Source organism: Pezoporus wallicus, unplaced genomic scaffold (genome assembly GCF_028554395.1).
Source record: "Pezoporus wallicus isolate ANWC-B61680 ecotype Strahan unplaced genomic scaffold, APGP_CSIRO_Pwel_v1 contig_3952, whole genome shotgun sequence".
Taxonomy (NCBI): domain Eukaryota; kingdom Metazoa; phylum Chordata; class Aves; order Psittaciformes; family Psittacidae; genus Pezoporus; species Pezoporus wallicus.
The window spans coordinates 7,078,088-7,096,518 of NW_026635034.1; the positions used below are offsets into that span (position 1 = coordinate 7,078,088).

At 36.9% G+C, this 18,431-nt stretch overlaps 1 pseudogene; it reads left to right on the forward strand.

Moving 5' to 3' along the window:
• The first annotated feature begins 7 nt into the window (after nucleotides 1-7).
• On the forward strand, nucleotides 8-15,445 carry LOC130601543 (NAD(P) transhydrogenase, mitochondrial-like; annotated as a pseudogene).
• Nucleotides 15,446-18,431: the final 2,986 nt, after the last annotated feature.

The window sequence follows — 18,431 nt, forward strand, 5'->3', positions numbered from 1 at the left end:
TGAGACCATGTGGGCTGGCTGTGGAAGACGTACTATAAAAACTAAGTGGAATGTTCATCTGGAGATGCTCTGTTATTTATGAAAACTTGGGGCCCAATCCTGCCACCTTCTCTCACGCTAACCATCCTGCTAAGGTCAGCCAGTGATTATATTTCTTTAAGGATGACTTATGCACGTAAAACTTCACTGGATTTGATGTATAGATGGAATTTTCAAACTTTGTAAGAGAATTAGATAAACTGTGTCTGCTCGCATCCGCTGGATGTTGAAATGCAATCTGTGCCTTTGGAATTAAAAACTAAACTGGTATGAGCTGATGGGGAAGGAGAAGGAGGAAGGAAGTTTTTACATTTAGTTGTGTCTTTTTTTATTTTATAGGTGTTCACTATAAGGAACTGGTTGTAGGAATTCAAAAGAAATGTAAAGGTGAGAAACAAGTTCCAGACCCTCCCACTGGTTTTCAGTCCTTGTTAAAAGAAGGATTGAAAGTGCAAGTGCAACATAAAGCTGACAAAGAAGTGAAGTTATCTGAGCAATGCAAACAAGCTCAAGCAGTAATTAATGTTGTGAAAAATATATTTGGTTCGGATACTGTTTTAAAGGTAAGTTTCACATTTGATATGAATAATGTGACCCTATTTCTTCTGAAGACCTAAAGTTTCCTTTCATATTTGTACCAAATTAGTTGAACTGCCTGTATGACATCATTCAGTAAGCAGATGTTGCTTTATATATTTGCAGTAAAGGAATGGATATTTTGTATGCCAGTGCTGTAGACGTCTATTAAATTTCTTTTGCATTAGAGATCTTGTTTTAGGTATATCCCAGAGGATTCTGTTAGTGATCTCAGCTTGTGTAACCTTTAGCCAGGTAAGTTACCTGCCAAACTGGTAGAATTCTGATCACTGAATGCAAATTAGTTTAGTCTGCTTCCATTTTTTTATTGCTGGTCCTAAAGCCTCAATCTTGTGCCAGGGTCTGTTACAGCTGTACTTACTATAGGGAACATATTTAGAGCATACTGGAGGACTGCATGAGGGATATGATTCCATGTAATTATTTAAAGCTGAATCTTAAATTAGACTTAATACTAGCCTATACTACTATTATTAATATGTTTAATCAAATAAGCATGATATGTTTTGTATCCAAACTTAAATGAAGATCTAGGAGTACATGCAGCAGCTTTGCCCAAGAAAAATGCTGTGCTTGTCAGCCTTGTCTACCCAGCTCAGAACCCAGTCCTGCCAAACTTACTGAACGCAAAGCTACAGTTCTAGTAACAGACTAAGTTACTCAAGGATATGATGTCCTTAGCATGATGGCCAACATCTGCAGAGCACTGCAGGTAATAACATTAGTGCACTACTGTTAATCTTGCATCCCAGATCACACTGGCTTGTTTGTCCTGCTGTGGGCTTTTCCACACAGGCAGAGTTATTTCAGAAGGGAAGCTAGAGCAATGCTGGCAGTTTCCAGAGCCTGATTTCCAGATGGGCACTGGGCAAGGAAGAGACAGCTGAAATATTGCCTAGATAAAGCAAAACCTGAGCTATCAAATGATGGTTTTCCTTACCAGGCACAACCCAAAGGAAGGACTGAAAAACCTGAATTAAGCTAATCTGTCTCAGCTAAATGTGATCTTCAATTTAGAAACTAGAGCAATTTGAGCTTTAGGAATACTCCCCTGCTTTTTGGCTTCAGCTTTCACAAGCAGACCTAAAGAAATAGTTTTGACCACGTTATTAAAAGGTTCAACATTTTTTTAGGGCTCATGTATCATGGTGGGTGTTTGTTTTGTTTTGTTTTGGTTTTTGGTGCTTTAGCATCACTCTTTTTGTAAAATACATTATACATGCCCTTTCTAAGAACAATAGCTATTATAGGTATAAAAACAAAACTAATGTTAGTAAATCCATTGAGACATATGGTAAGAAATTCCATTGACAGCATGATAAATGTGTCTTATACTTGGCATAGCTTTAACATACCACTTTTTATTATTTTTCCATTATAATCTTTCACATAACTAAGAGTGTAATATAAGATTGCTTGCAAAGGAAAGTGTGATCTGCTCATGACATGCGAACAGGATTGTCTTTAGGTTGGAGTGGAACCTGTAATACTGTCTCTGAAGATGCTGTGTTTATTTTGAGGCCTGGCCCTGGAGACAGTTTGAATTGGGTAAAACAATCTCTTACTCTTCCTAAACTTGCAGCCTCTCACAACTAAAGGTGCAAAATCCTCCCTGCTAGTTTTGAACTCTGGTTCCCCACATAGGATCACATTGCATTAGTGGCCAAACAGTGAAGACCAGTTGTCATTCAGTATAAGACACATTTTGAAACAATTCAGATTTGGAACTGATTTCAAAGCCATTTAGATTTCTATAAGGAACTCATTAGAAAACCCCCACATATAACTAGTTTAAATACTGAATCAATTATTTATGTACATAGGCTACATATTGAAATGGTTTAAAGTTTGAATCAGTTGATCTCAAGCAGAATCAATTTGGTAAAGATATCAAACACATATAGGTGCTTCATTGAACAAAGCATTTTCCCTGCCACTTGCTGCCTTGCCACTGATATTTTGTTCAGGCATCATATGAAAACAGTTTTTCATATCACTACTTATGATAACATACTCTGGAGGTAGAGAGTGAATGTGGTCCTCTGTTTTCCATGTCATGCATAACATGCTGTAGCAAAGTAATTTTATGCATTTCTTTTCTGCTCTCTGTATATCCAAAAATATTAAGTGCTCTTTCACAGCAAGAAAGATGTTTGGGCCCATCCTTGGGCCACTTCTGTTTAGCTTTTAATGTCCCATATGCAGAAGAGAAAACACACTTTCCTGGGATTTTTATTTCTGCAAAACCCATCCAGAACTCAAGTATCTAAGGAAGTGTCTTGAAAATCAGTAAACAATAAGCTTAATGTTTAGTATTAAATTGTACAAAATCTATATTTTTATGCAAGACTTCATTTAAATCTTTACTAATTGTATGAATAAAGTACAGCTGGTCTGATGGACTCAGATGCTAATGCCCTTATAATAGTATGTCTAACAAAACAGCAGTGGGACATGTAGGGAGTTAAGCTGAATCAAACAATAAGTAGTTGCTTTTCTTTGAATCCGAACAATTCAAGCAAGACTTCATGTTGCTTTAAAGAAGACTTATTTAGCAAAAAGACTTGTCACTTACTGCAGTTTGCAGAGCAGAATTTTTTCCTCCCTTCTTTCCCTCACTAGAGGTGAACACTAAGCTGCTGTTGTGAAGGGAGAGAACTTGTTCACTCTGATACCTGTGTTTTCGTGCTTTTGCTCCTTGGAGTGCCCTGTAAGTGCTTTGAGATCACATTAGCTTTCACCCAAATGCTGCCTCAATTCCATTATAACTGTTCATCCTGTGAATTTTTATGCACTGTACCATGTATATGCAGGCTTAGATTCAACAAGGAGAGAAATTCAGTCCTTTCACTGATACTCTATTTCCTCTTTTACTATCACAGTGCTGTCACCACTGGTTTCCAATGAAGTTCATTCAGTTGCCAGCATTTTTCTCTATCCTCAGCCTCACATCCTACACTGAAGGAGCTGGAACTATGTTGGGATGCTGTTTTAAGACTGTAGAAGCTAAGAAGAGTCAGGATTATTTTCTTGTGGTTTTAAGTTTTCTGATGTCAAGGTTTGTGACATCATCCCAGTAAGGAACCTCATTCTGGTTCTGATAGAACCAGCTCTAAACAAATGGTGACACTGGCATCTTTTCAAGTACCAACTCTGACTCTGTTTGGCAGGCTTAGCACAATGATGCAAAGCAGTTATTTTCTGTGACCCCTTTTCCTGGATGGAAAGAGGTTGCTTTATTATGTATCCTCCCTGTTTCAGCCCTCCACATTTTCAGGAAATCATCAGTATTTTTTCCCCTCTTAGAATAATACTGACCCAGTAGAGCGGTCCATCTCCAAGTATTTCTTAATTGCCATACCTTCTGAATCAATACAGTCTATGGATCTTTAAATATATCAAATATTGTAAAATACCAGTATTCAGATTCACCATATCTTCCCTTCTGGCAGTGAGCATATGTAGGATGAGTTAACTGATCAGTATGGTGGGAGCAAGTGAAAACTAAAGTGAGATCCCCCTGTTTATGATTTAAAAAAAAAAAAAAGGAAGGGGTGGGATGGGGTGTGTGTTCTGCTACTGCTTGAGTCCTTCCAGACCTTTTTACTATTCTCACTTGCAAAATATAAATTATCAGGGTCTTTTATGTCTTTGAGAGAAAACAAAGAAGTGGCTGATGAACAAAACTGTACAGAAGTAAGCAGTTAATTTCAGTATGATCTGAATTAGTGTCTGGCTGTTATAGAGTTGGAGATGAGCAAACTATTCATTAACAAACATTATAAAACAGGAAAAAAGTAAGCTTATGGCCTTGTTACTCCCTCAATAGCAAAGAATCCACAAAATAGGATTCAGTAATGATTACTAAAGAAGGAAAAGAGAACAAAAAACTCGTATGCTGGTATTTGGAGAGCTTTGATGTGGCATTTTCATTCCCTGGTGTTTTCAAACCAGACTTTTTCAGTCAGACTAAACTGAAGCATATTTTACAAGCCAGAAATTATCTTTTCACTTTCTGTTCATATCTGAGAATGAAAAAAGCAAGGCAATACAAGCTGATGAGTAGTAAGGTGTGTTGATGGAGACAAGCTGGGAGTTCATTGACAGCAAATGGGGATTAGCAATTTTTTTTTTTCCCACAGAAAAGTGATGTTATTTCAGTGCCATCAGGAGTAACAGCATGGAAAGATAGAAAACTTTTAACTGTATCACATCTGTGCTGAAGAACAAAGTAAAACTTCCAGAGAACTAATAAATATCTGATGCACTTCTATGCAAATAACCTAAATGACAAGCTTTCTTGTGATGTGTATAACCTTCCCATGTCTCTAGGGATACAGAACAAGATCTTGTGCTGCACCTAGAAAAAAAACCTGATGGTCTGCTTTTCTTTCCAGCTCGGTCCAGTTTTTTCATCTGATTTCAGTAAGGTTTGAAGTGTATCAGATACGGAGAAAGGCCTTCATCTACAGCTTAAGTTTGGTTCAGTAGATTTGCGCCTTCGTTTGTATATCTGTAAGGATATTATGACTATGACCTCACAGTTCAAAATGCTTTTAATAGGAAACATTTTCTACTTAACTTTTCCAAAGCCAAGTTATGTTTATGACGGGGATTATGTGTGGTGTTTGCAATTGAAGGAGATGGGACCTCATGACCTAGATTGGGCCCTTTAGTTGCATCTTTTTATCTTCTTAAAAGGGGTATCCTTCACTTTTGCATAAAGAGATGAAGCTAAACGAATAACTTCATGCAGTCAGCCACAGTGAAGTTAAGGGGCAAAAAACGACAAGCCATGATAATGTCAGCAGTCAATATTGTTTCTCTTTGCAGAACCATAAACAAAATCATGAAACTAGTCTCTAAAAGGTCTTGATGACAGCTCTGGTAAATTTAAGCAATCTGGTTACAAAGATGAATGGTATTTTCCTGTTGCACATTCTCTCTCTCTGAAGCTCTTTAAATCTAATTAACCTAGTGTCAAACTCTCTGATTTCTCTCCAATGTTCTAACACAGAGCCCTAAACAATGTTGATTTTTATTTTTTTTTAAATACTAACTTCTCTTGAAATACTTGTTTTTAACATTTATCCTTTTATTTGTCTGTGTACCAGAATAAATTATTACCTCAGGATTGTATGGTTATGACAGTGAAGCAGATGGTACCCACAGAAGAAAAACAGTTTTTTGACTAATACAGAAAGCATGTGTATACAATGACTGTCTTGCCCTGGCTTGACTTGGTATTAGCAATTCCCATTTTTGTTAGTCTTTCATTTCCTTCTACTGGGTGAAATTTCAATTCAGTGAAGCCAGTAGAAATTTTACCTTGCCTTCAGTAAGGAAAAAATGAAGTGGTTGGTGACAGCCACCATGGCTTCATTTAAGGGCAAATCATGCCTGATCAATTTGGTGGCCTTCTGTGACAGGGCTACAGAACTGATGGATAGGGGCAGAGCAGTTGATATCGTCTACATGGACTTGTGCAAAGCATTTGACACTGTCCCACGTGACATCCTTGTCTCTAAACTGTGGAGGCATGGATTTGATGGATGGACCACCTGGTGGATAAGGAGTTGGCTGGATAGTGGCACACAGAATTGTGGTCAGTGTGTCCACGTGTAGACCAGTGACAAGTGGTGTTCTTCAGGGGTCAGTGTTGGGAATGATCCTGTTCAGTATCTTTGTTGAAGACATGGACAGTGGGATTGATGCACCCTCAGCAAGTTTGCCAATGACACCAATCTGTGTGGTGCAGTGTACATGCTGGAGGGAAAGAATGGGATCCAGAGGGACCTTGACATGCTTGAGAGGTGGGCCAATGCCAACCTTATGAAGTTCAACAAAGCAAAGTACAAGGGTCAGGGGCACTCCCAGGCACAGCTACAGGTTGGGTGGAGAAGTGATTCAGAGCAGCCCTGTGGAGAAGGATGTGGGGACGTTGGACAATGAGAAATTGAACGTGAGCCAGCAGTGTGCACTTGCAGCCCAGAAACCAACCATATCCTGGGCTGCATCAAAATGAGCGTGGCCATCAAGCTGAAGGTGATCCTGCCTCTCTGCTCTTGCGAGACTCAGCTTGGAGTACTGTGTAGAGTTCTGATGTTGCCAGCATAAAAAAGACATGGCGCTGCTGGAGTAAGTCCAGAGGAGAGCCATGAGGGTGATAAAGGGGCTCAAGCACCTCCCATACAGACTGAGAAAATTGGGGCTGTTCAGCCTGGAGAAGAGAAGGCTGCCTTCCAGTGTCTGAAGGGGGCCTACAGGGATGCAGGAGAGGAACCCTTCATCAGGGTGTAATGACAAGATGAGAAGTAAGAGTTCAAACTTAAACAGGCAAAATTTATGTTTGATATAAGGAAGAAATTCTTTAGTATGAGAGTGATGGCTGCCTGTCCCTAGCACTGTTCAAGGCCAGGTTGCACAGAGCCTTGAGCAACCTGATCTAGTGTGAGGTGTCCCTGCCTATGGCAGAGGGTCGAAACTAGATCATCTTAAGGTCTGTTCCAATTGTAATCGCTCTGTGATTCTAAACTCTCACTCACCATTAGCTACAGAATACTGATTTTTATAGAATATAAGAATTTCCAGAATGATTGCCTATCTTACCCTTCAGTACTTACAGTGGACCAGCTTCTCTGTCATCTTTATCCAAGAAATCAAGAGAGTTGCACTGGATGCCTCCTGCTTCAGCATTTATATCACTGATGTTAGATTGGTTTTGTATTTTGTTACACTTCTAGGATAAAGGGCATTCTACTCCCATGCCCAGTTTAATTTTATTTTAAGCTTTGAAAGAAGGAGGAAAAGGTTTTAAGAGGACTGGAGGTGGAAAAAGGTTTTCAATTGCTCAGTTTTGATAAGCAAAAAAAAAAAAATAGCATTGAGAAACCCATAGTTAACTGTCCTGAAAAGCATTCTTTGGCAAAATCAGCCAACAACAGCAGTCCTCCATCCCCAAATTACTGCATACCTGAAGCTCTTCTGAAGAAATCAGCAATTTTTAATTCTCTAATAACTAAAAAAAAACACCCAAACCAAACAGACAAAACCACTCCCCCAACTATTAGATGTTTCTAACAAAAAAGTTTGCTGTAACAAAGATCCATATTGCTACAAAATGTTAAGACAAGACAGCATTTTGGTGTATATTTTTGGGCCACCTCTTGTTCTCTGAACAAAGAACAATAAATTGAGAAGATTTTTGAACAATATCTGATTGGGAGAGATAAATTGTAAAAGCTTAAGCAGCATGTAACTGTGAACGCAACTGAAAAGTTTGCCTGATTTTTCCAGTTCATGTAAAGTTTATATAATCATCAACTCATTACTTTAGCAAGGGAACCTGTGCTGTAAATTCCTGGAATAGCTATGAGCAGTCCTGTGCACTGTCCACATTCTATGCAAGAGGGATGACACTTAAGTATAGGTATGTCAGCTGAGCCCCAAAATTAAATAACTCAAATACTGCAGTTGCAAGAAGCACTTTATGCTGTGAGTCAGCACCTTTGGTATGCATTCTTTTCCTAGCATTTGTCTTCCATCAAACATTTAGTTTTCAAGCCACTGGTATAAACTGAAATGACATTTGAATGTACTGTTTCAAAATTTATTGCTTTAAGATGTCCGTTATGCTATTGTTATGAGGCTTCTATTAATTATCTTATTAATTTGGCTTGTGTATTTGTCTGAAGGTTTTGGCTCTGCTTCTGTAATTTGTAAACTGACATCTGAACTTTAGGAAGTATGATATTTCAATGCATATTTTTGGCATGGATACTTGAATACTTCCTCATCTGAGGGTGCCACTACCTCCCTATAATGTTATCTGGTTACATGTTATAGGTCCAAATCAGTGGTGCTGGCTCTTTTGGCAAGGTTTTTGCTGGTTAGATAGAGCAGGACAAGTGTCTCCCCTGAAGATACAGTTGCTACAACTGATATTTACAGAGTAGAAGTGCATACTAGAAAGCTGGACTACTAGTGTGATAAGGCAGTTCAGCTCTCCCACATGATCCTTCTAAGAGATAACTAATAGTGCTTGATTTCTTGTGATTGTTTTTGGGTTTGCCGGATCACACTAGCTTTAGACATGTGAGCTGTCTTGTGGAAGCTGATTTAACTGCATTTGAGCATCTCTGAATGCAGGTTTCTGGATCAAAACCTCTTAAGACTTCCCCAAGGGGTCAGGATTGGACTGTTCACAGGATGGTTCCCAAAAGATGTACTAGATCTGCTTTTGCTTGGCAGGACACCAACGTCAGGGACTCCTGTTTGTTCTCACCTGCCTAAAATCCAGTGCAGCCAAGGGTAACTGAAGCTTGTAGGTGAATGTATTACCTATGTCTTAGTTTTGCCTTGGGCTTCTCATCTCTTTTTGGCAAATGCTTGATCAATTGCAATTATTTTAAATGTATATTTTAAAATATACATTAAATCACATTATGCCTCAGAAGGCCAGTCACTTTTTTTTTTTTTAAAGGATCTTAAAACAGTCTTTTTTTTCATTCTGAAGTTGCCTTCTGATACTAATTTCAGTATACCTGTCAGAATTCATCCTGAGAAGAGCTCTATTAAAGGAAAATATTTGCATAGCTGGGCAAATAGGGTTAGCATTCTTTGTTATCGAAGTCCAAGTTAAGTCCAATATCCTGTGGAACAGAAAAAAGTGGCTCTAGTCATGTTTTGTTTAACTTAATTCTTCCTAACTTATTTCTATCTTATTTTCTACATGTGGCACCTTTCATACAGATGACCACCTGCTCCTATAGCCTAAACCAGCTGTTTAACTATACTGGATTGTTGAGATAAGATTTTTCCTTTACTTCCCTGAAGTACTTAGTTTTTAGCCTCTGATGCTCTTTAAAGTTCAAGTGCTTTTGAAGATAAGGCATATTGCAGACACAGCATGTGATGGAATAAGTGAACATAGAATGCACTTCACTATCTGTTTGATCTCTCAAGATGCTGATAATTGGTGGTGGCATAGCTGGGCTGGCTGCAGGGATGAGAGTTACTCTCCGGGGATTTGATATCAGGTAGAGTAAGAAAATATGGCCTAGAATCTGGAACACTGCTTAGTGCTTTATCATATACTCTGGTCAAAGTTCTTCTCTGCTTTTACTGAAGGATATCTCTCAAAAGCCATCTGCCAGGTTTCTTTGTCACAGGAAAAAGAGTTACAACTTGCAGAATTTTTACTTTATTGCTAATTAACACAAACTTCAAATTACTGATATGTGTATTCAGGAAAAGAGAACATAATTTAAAAAACACTTAAATATTCTTTTTTCTTACTTCCCAGGCCCAGCTTAAGGCAAAAATCATCATCTTTGCACCTTCCTAGTCTCAACTTTCCTAATTTTTCCTGCACGTTACACTTAGTCCATCCCAATTCCTTTGAGTGTGGGGTTGTGTTCAGTTGTGTCTGACCCACCCCTCATGGCTGCTCCTACTCCAGCATTGGGTCATCCCTGAGTGCATGTCCTCAGATATGGAATTCCTTTTGGTATAGAATGCCTGCTTCAAAGAATGTCTCATTAGATGCTTGTCTCCTCAACACTCCATGTGTCTATGTGTGTCTTCACAACTCTTACCCTAGCAGATAACTGCTTACATGTGTGAGGAAGGTTTGCTGTGTGATGCTCTGGCAGCTTTTGGGGTGTGTGAGGGTGTTTATATGGGTTTCAGAGCCAGCAGGAAATGGATAGCACAGGACAGTTCATGGCCATATTTTGCTCAGGTCACCTCTGCAGCCCCTGCTACCAAACCTTGTAATTTATGCCCACTAGAGTGCTCACCCATGATCTTATTAGGCACTCATGCATGTACTAATTGGGTGTCCTTGGGTAAATTAATTGTGTGTCTAAGGGATCAGCAATTCTCATTACTTAAGAAGGCAGTTAGCTTTTTCCCAGTGAAGTTATTAAGTGTGTTAGAAACAGCATCAATTAGCAGCAACTATCTAGCAAAACTTCAGTTTTTCTTTATTAAAATAAACAGCCAGGTAAGTATTTTCACATGTATGAAACTAATTTTAATCATCAGTTTGTTTTTGGAATTTGTTTGAAATAAAAAATATAAAGCTGATAAATAAGTTAGCACAGCCTGGTTTGCCTACTGCTTATGAAAAACTGAATATTGTGCCTTTTCTTAACAAATAGAGTTATGAGGAGAGAGTCTGTTAACTGCTATTGTCTTGCTTCTGCTAACATTGCAATGTTTGTTTTTTATACAAACAGAAAAAAATTTTAATCCTATATCTGTCTTCTCCATTGTTTCTGTTTAGGACAGCTTAAATCTCTTGGAGCAGAACCTCTAGAAGGAGGTAACTGCTGGAAGAGGAAAGGGTGTTGGAGGCCAGGCAAAGGACATGTCATGAGAATATATTGAAGCAAACCTGGTATTTGCCAAACAGTGTAAAGTGGTGGTATTGATATTAGTACAGCTCTTATTCCAGGTAAGATATTGCTTATAACTACTGGAGAACTTAAACATCTGTCCCTGTTAGTATAACCTGCTTATTGAAATATGCATGTATCTGGATATGCATGTATCTGGGTATGTGCTAAAAACTAGTAATGAGTAAAGGCTTCAGGATTAGGTTTAATTTCATTTTAATTCAATGGTTTAGAGTATTTCCTTCTCTTTCCTAGTAGTGTTTATTTCAGACTTAATGTGATTAATATTTTACATTTACTTCTGAAAGCACCTATGTGTATTGCATATTTTCCCATTTACCCTCTTTAGTAAGAATTATTAAATTTGTTTGGTTTGCTTTCTTATACATGAAATTGGGGAAGAAAGCTCTAATTCTAATCACTAAGTATATGATGGACTCAATGAAAGAATGATCAGTAATTACAGATGTGAGGCTGGAAGTGAAGTAGAAATGACTCATCCTGTAGAACTTTACATTTGTAAGGTGTGTAGACTATACAGTGTTTCCCTAACAAATTAAAAAGTAGTAGCTATTATAGTAATGAAGACTGTCTTTCCTTGAAACCACTGCCAGTCTGTCATGGAATTGTTACCAGTGTGTTGTGGTGTAATAAAATCTTTCACAAGTAATGAAACCACAAACTAGAATATTATCCAGACACCATTCTGTCATTGAATGTTTTATGCGTTGTGACTTTTCTAAGAATGGTAACATTTTTTACAATGATATCCATAAATGCTCTTATAGTCATCCTTAGAGCTTTATTAAAAAGGATTTTTAGTGTCCAATTCCAAATATAGAAAAAGAGAAAAATAAATTTAGAGATTTAATTTCAATATTAGTGTTCTGTGTTGTTGTACAATATGAATGGTAGATATTACCAGGTTGCCATTAAAAGAATTAACATTTTTAGATGAAGGCTAAACTCAGGTGTGATATGGAAAAGTCATACAGTGTGTGAAGATAAGATGATATAAAGGTGCAATTACATGTCTGCTGCCAGAGCATATGTTAGAGTATTGTCTAAAGAGTTTGAGTTTTACCAGTTATTCTGTGGTGTGTTTGGGGTTTTTGTTTGTTCTTGTTTGGGTTTTTTATTTTTTTCAGAATAGTGCAGTCCTAAGTGGTGTTACACACAAGAAGATGAGGGACCATTTTTAAAATGCATGAAGATGTAATTAATCTTAACTTTTTCTTTTGTATTTTCTCGGGGTCACATTTCCAACTTACATTTTTAGTTATAAGGATAGTTTTCAAATGGAAGATTATTTTCATGTAATGAACTGGTTCTAGCAGTTAAAACTCAATGTCAGGCATCAAAAACTGGTATCAATTGTTTGTAGACTTGCTGGCCTATGCTGTTCTTCTAGGAGGGCCCAGCTTTGCTTCTTTACTTTTTTTTATCTCCAGGTATGTGCTAAATTATTTGTCCAAATTACTCTCAATTTTGTAATGTTGGAGCTTGAATAAAGATAGTAAAGTCTGCATAATTCCCAACTGCACATTTAGCAGAGCTGAGAAGAAATTTGCTATCCTCATCTTAACAGGAAACAGGAAAATTCCAGTTATGATTTTTTTTTCTGTGAAGAACAAATATTTCTGCTGATTTTCTGTGGAAACTATGAACTGAAATACTTAGATTTTATTTAGATCTTGCAAATTTAAATACTTCCTATACTGAATTGTTTCCAAGTATTCTGGTCTCATGTCACATACAATCAGCCATTTGGGTATTGGCTGCCTCTCCTCACGTGTGCTGTCTAGACTGCATGTCCCATGTTGCCCTATGCTTGGTGTAGCAGTGGGCTTTTAGGCACACAGAAGACTTGCACATATGCCATGGGGCTCAAAGGTATGTTCAATCTATTGATTTTAAATACCCAGCTTGCATAGTGAAAAACTTATCTAAATTGTGAGAGTCCTGTAGTGCAAAAACACTTCAAATACTCATGTGTGGGAGAAATCCTCTATGCAACTGCTATTCTCTACCTTACTCTCTTCAGTAATAACTATAATGCTGCATTTCCCCTGCTCTTTCTAGTAGTGTCATTTGGTTTTCTTTGTAAAGATCATTATTTGAAACAATAAAAAATGCTATCATTTGTTTGTGGGAATTTACCTGAGGAGAAGTCTCTCATCAGGATCAATTTGGGAAGTGGGCTATAAAGGATTATCAGAATTCACTGCTATTCCTTGCACCCCTCACTGTCTTCCAGATAGTAGATATAAGCATTGTTTTTTTCTGGAAAGCTAGCTGAAATGAACAGTCCTTCTTAAAGTAATTTCATTTACCTTCTATTGACTTCTGTGGCTCCCATACTTGACTATCATGACATGACTTACTCCAGGATGTGTATTGAAGTCGATGTGTGGCTGCATATGGGATGAACTGGCAACTGCAATGTCCAGATGGCTATCCTGCAATGATGCAATGAAAGAAAGAAAGAAACAATAACTTAGAGTGCAGTGTTCAAGATCAGAATTCAGTGCAACTAGTTTTCAGAGCATGGCATTAGAATTTTCTTATGGGTTTTTTTGATGTTCTGCCTTCATAATAATATGAAGGGATGTTAAAGAAACATGATCTTTATCCAGATGTATTTGCAAAGAATTTAAGTTTTGAAGGTATCTGTATCTTCTTCCTTGGGATTGACTGGAGTGCAATTGATCTGTGAAACACATTGTGCAATGTGATTCTTATCAGACAATCATGAGGTGTTTTCGAATTTGAAGAAGTAGTGGATTTCTTATTCTCAAAAATAAGCACCATATGGTTTGTAACCAGTTCCCTGACTGGCCTCTCAGCTCATTTAGTCTCTGGCTTCCTGACAAAACTGCTGACTCTCTTTGGTCATGCATCAGAGAAAGCTATTAGTTTTAAACAGAATCCTTAACTTGTAAAAGAAAGCTTTAGTAACTCATGTCTGCAGTAATATGCAAATTTGATTTACTAGCATGTATAAAACAGGCTTCAGATCTGTGGAGAACATGTGAAAAGTTTCCAATACGTGAAAGCTTTGACAACTATTTCTTTTCTTTCTCATCAGGGTGTGGTGAACACTGGTTACAAGGACTTGCCAAACAGAATGGCTACTCAAGCCAGTAGCCTTTATTCCAGTAACATCTTGAAATTATTAAAGCTGTTTCTCCCAAGAAAGAAAGAATATTTTCGCTTTGAACAACAGGATGATTTAGATTATGGGGCTATTGATCATGTCATTAAAGGAATTTTGGTAATGAAGGTGAGTTTCAACACCACTTAATTTTTTTATAAAAACATATAAATTGTGTTGTATGAAAGCTATGATTGTTAGTTTAGTCATTCCAAGGAAACATTATCATTCAATGTCTACATGATAATGTGTGGGAGTTTCTTCCATCTTTCAAGCACAAAAATATGGGGCAAAAAGACATTTATAGAATGTTTGATCTGTAAAATTACTGTTGTACTGTAAACTTGTGTTTTTAAAGAATGTGTTACTAAGAATCAGCCTATCTCCTGGGCTACTGAATTGTGCCTTAAGTAATATGACTTCAAGTGCAAGATAGTTTATGGACTCAAATTCATATGCTTTGAACTAAAGTGCTGACAAGTAGGAATAGGTGAGCTCAAAAGGACTTCAAGAAATGCAAGTCCTTCCAACCCCAAATGGTTTGACAACACTCAGTATGTCTTTGTGCCAAGGTCAGGAGAGGTAGAGTGGAACAAGCAGGAATTTATCCTCAAAATATGAAACGTACTTGAACCCTGATACGACATCATTAGGCTATATCTTGCATAGTCTCTGTTGTAATAGCAGTAGCTCTCATATCTTTCTACATCCTTTGGATCTTTATTCTGGGAAGAGAAAAGGAACTAGGTATGCAGTTAAATCAGGAGATTTGTGAGAACTGATATTACCTGTATGTTGGCTGCAATTTTCTTTATGCAAGACTGTTGTTTGGGTTTTTTTTTTTTCAATTAAGTTTATTTTGGATGTAGTAAAGAGGAAGGCTTAATTTCTGCAGTCACGGTGAGTTGGAGATTGACAGGAATCCATATTTGCCTCCAGGTAGCATTAAACCAAAGTACAGCCATGCTAAACATTTAAATATTGGCAGACAGGAATTAGTTTCCGAAGAAAGTGTTTGTAAAGAAGCATATTCGTGTTCAGCTTTTAAGGAATGTAATCTAGGATTTAGGTAGGTTTTCTTGTTTAACATTTGTTTTCTGGGCTTTATGTGTTTCTGTGTGGTTTTGACTTTGAGGGGAGAGTATTTTTGTTGTTTTTTTTTTCCGCTCTCCAGTATTAGGTGTATCACATATGAAATATATCAGGCCAAATCTGGTGCAGTAAGAACACAAAGATGGTTTTTCCAGCTGACTGAATTCAGTGGTTAGTGCTATTTTACAGACAAAGGGTTTTCGTAACCAGTATAAGGTCAAGACCAAATCCCATTCTGTCTGCTCATGTGAGTAATTCCACTAGTTTCAGAAGGACAAACAAGTAACCATGACAGAACTTTTTCTGAAGGGTACCTCCATAAAGGTAAGATACAATAGGAATTCATCCTAATTGTTTTGTTCTGCAATAGGAGGTGTAAAGTGTTATTTCAATAACCTTTCCCAAGTATAGTATCCCTTTCTATTAAAAAAAAAAGCACAAGAATAGGAAGAGGCATACTCTTACAATCTAGGAAAATTGTTGACACAACTGGAATTTATATAAAAGGTACAAGGGAATTAACTTATACATGTTTCTTCTTGCCAGTTTGGCATTTAAATGATGAGCAATGCTAGGAATAATTATGTAAAAATAAAATGAGATCCTGAAAGGTAGTGCGGATTAACACTGAAAAGCAGCAGGTGGTGGTAAATCAGGGTTTCTAACATCATGTTGCTTTCCAAGTGAAGGCTAAAATTTAAACTTTTTGGGATCTTTGGTGAATCACTGTATACCTTTTGTTACCAAGAAACTTCTTCTGATATTAATTTTGTATGAAATAAAGAGCCAACATATAGGTTAGGGACCCAATCCAGGGCCAATTAAAATTAACATAGACTGTTCTCAAAAGCTTTTGGATTAGGGCCTGTATATACTGCAGAACTCCAGATGTCATTATCTGTGTTGAAATATATGTAGGAAATGGAAAATGAATCATATAGCAAGGTTTTGATTATGTTGAATCAGATTTTTCTCATAAACAAGATTGTTACAGTCTTTGTGTTAAATGTCTTTAAAAATAATGATAGAATGAAAAAAAGAATAATGCAAATGGTGAAGTGAAGGATACATGCAGCACACCTTTTCAAGGGTTCACTACCTTCAAAGCTCCTGTTGAAGGTAAATGAGTAACAATAGAAATATCTATGAACTCAAGGAAAGCAATTTTTGGTGGCACAGAAAGTTTTCTTCCTTCTTAGAGGAAGAAAAAAAAAAAAAAGAGAAGTCTGTTTCACTTAACAAACCATTCCATAACCAAGCTTTGTACAGCATCTGAAAGACCTTTCTTACTGCCTCCTCCCAGGGTCATGGACTTAAAATGTTTTGTCCAAAGTACCATCCTTGTTTGAAGATCTGTTCTCTTTGATTAATATTGGGCAATGTGCATGCAAGTTTTAATTTTTTTATTAAAATCCTCCTAAAATGATAATCCAATTGAAAATTAAATTCATGCGATCTCCAAGATTGAGATTGTGATACGTTTCTACCCTGAGCTTTGTCTTCATCTGAGATATTTGTACAATGATTTGCTCAGTAAATATACTTGGGTATATTTAACAAAACATTGTGCAAGTGATGACAAAATATGTCTCTAAAATATTATATTATCTTGGATTGATTAAATGATCTAGTCTTTTCCTAAAGAGGGAAAAACATTTCCTTAAACCACTAACACATATGGTCAAAGAAACTAGTACTGGGAGCAATAATATTTTCTCCCAAGGAAGTATTGTTGAACTCTTTGTGTGGTCTTGCATCTTTTAACAATGTTCAGATGCTACACTGTGGTCTGTATTCCTACTAAAGCAGTAAAGGTTGTGAGAAGTCATTGGGGAATTTGACATATTTATTTATTTTTTTTTAATAAACTATTTCTCCATATTTGCCCAAGTGGAATATTTTTTAAAGAAATCTAGTTTGGCAGTCCCCTATGCATCTGCTGGATCCTGGGGTCCCCAATTCATCCTCAGTTTGACAAAGATTCCATTATTCCAAAGTTAGTTTTCTGGCAAAAACAATGTCTACAAGTTATGCATGTTTAAAGTCACGTGCAGGAAATGCCTTCTGCTGTCATGGGTGTCAGTGACATTTCAGTGGAAGTAGGGTTTGGGTTCAGTGCCTTGTTTTATGATTAATAAAGAAAAGTGCTGGTTTATTCTTCTGAGTGCATACTCTTTTTTCTTTATAGGTTTGGCATGTATTTTAGGACTGACTCTTGTTTATCCTAATCCTTCTTTTATTCAAATAGTGACGAGATTTGTTCTTGCTTGGAATGGTGGTTATCACAATACCCAGGAAGTCACACCTGGCCTCCATTTGCCTCTGATGCCAGAAATTGCATTTATTATTGCTGAGTGTATTGTCTGCTGCTTTTTTACGTTGTGTACTTCATTATGAGAGATTTTATTTCAATTTCATTAGGAGGGACTTACAAGAAATCAAAACAAGATTAATGACTTACCCAAAGTGAATTACAAATGAAATTACAATTTAAGTTCCTGCCTCAAAACTTTTACTCCAGGCACTAAATAATATTGTTTTCATATTACTTAGATCCATGGTGTGTGTTCCTACACAGAAATTTTACTGGCAGCCAAAGTTGCCAAATAATGATAACTGCTTGTAAATACAGGAATACTGACATATAAGCATCAACTTTATACCCATTGTCTCAACAGTAAATATACATATTTCTGTGAGTGACAAGATGACTAAAGAAGAAAAATGTTTAAGAGAATTAATGGGAATAGTGAGAAGACATGATGAGAACTTTGATGTCATCTCAGGTATATCTGTCTATATTCTTTGCTTTTTCATCTGCACAGGATCTGCATAATACCCTTTTTGTCTGACAAATAGGATGTTTCTAAAAAAAGAAGAATGCTTCTTCAGGTCATGAAACTACTAGGTTAAGTTTCCCAAAGATACACAAGTATCTTTGTTTGGTACACAAGTAGCTAGGTTACTTTGTCTAATTGAGATACCACATGCCTTTGCCATGATATAGAAGTACAAAACTGCATGTGGGAATAATAATAGACTTATTTTCCCGATAGCATACTTATCTCTGAAGTTCAGTATGTCTAATGCTAGGTTTCTGTTAATAATCAGGTATCAAAATCAGTAACCTGATTTATTTTTTTTAAAAA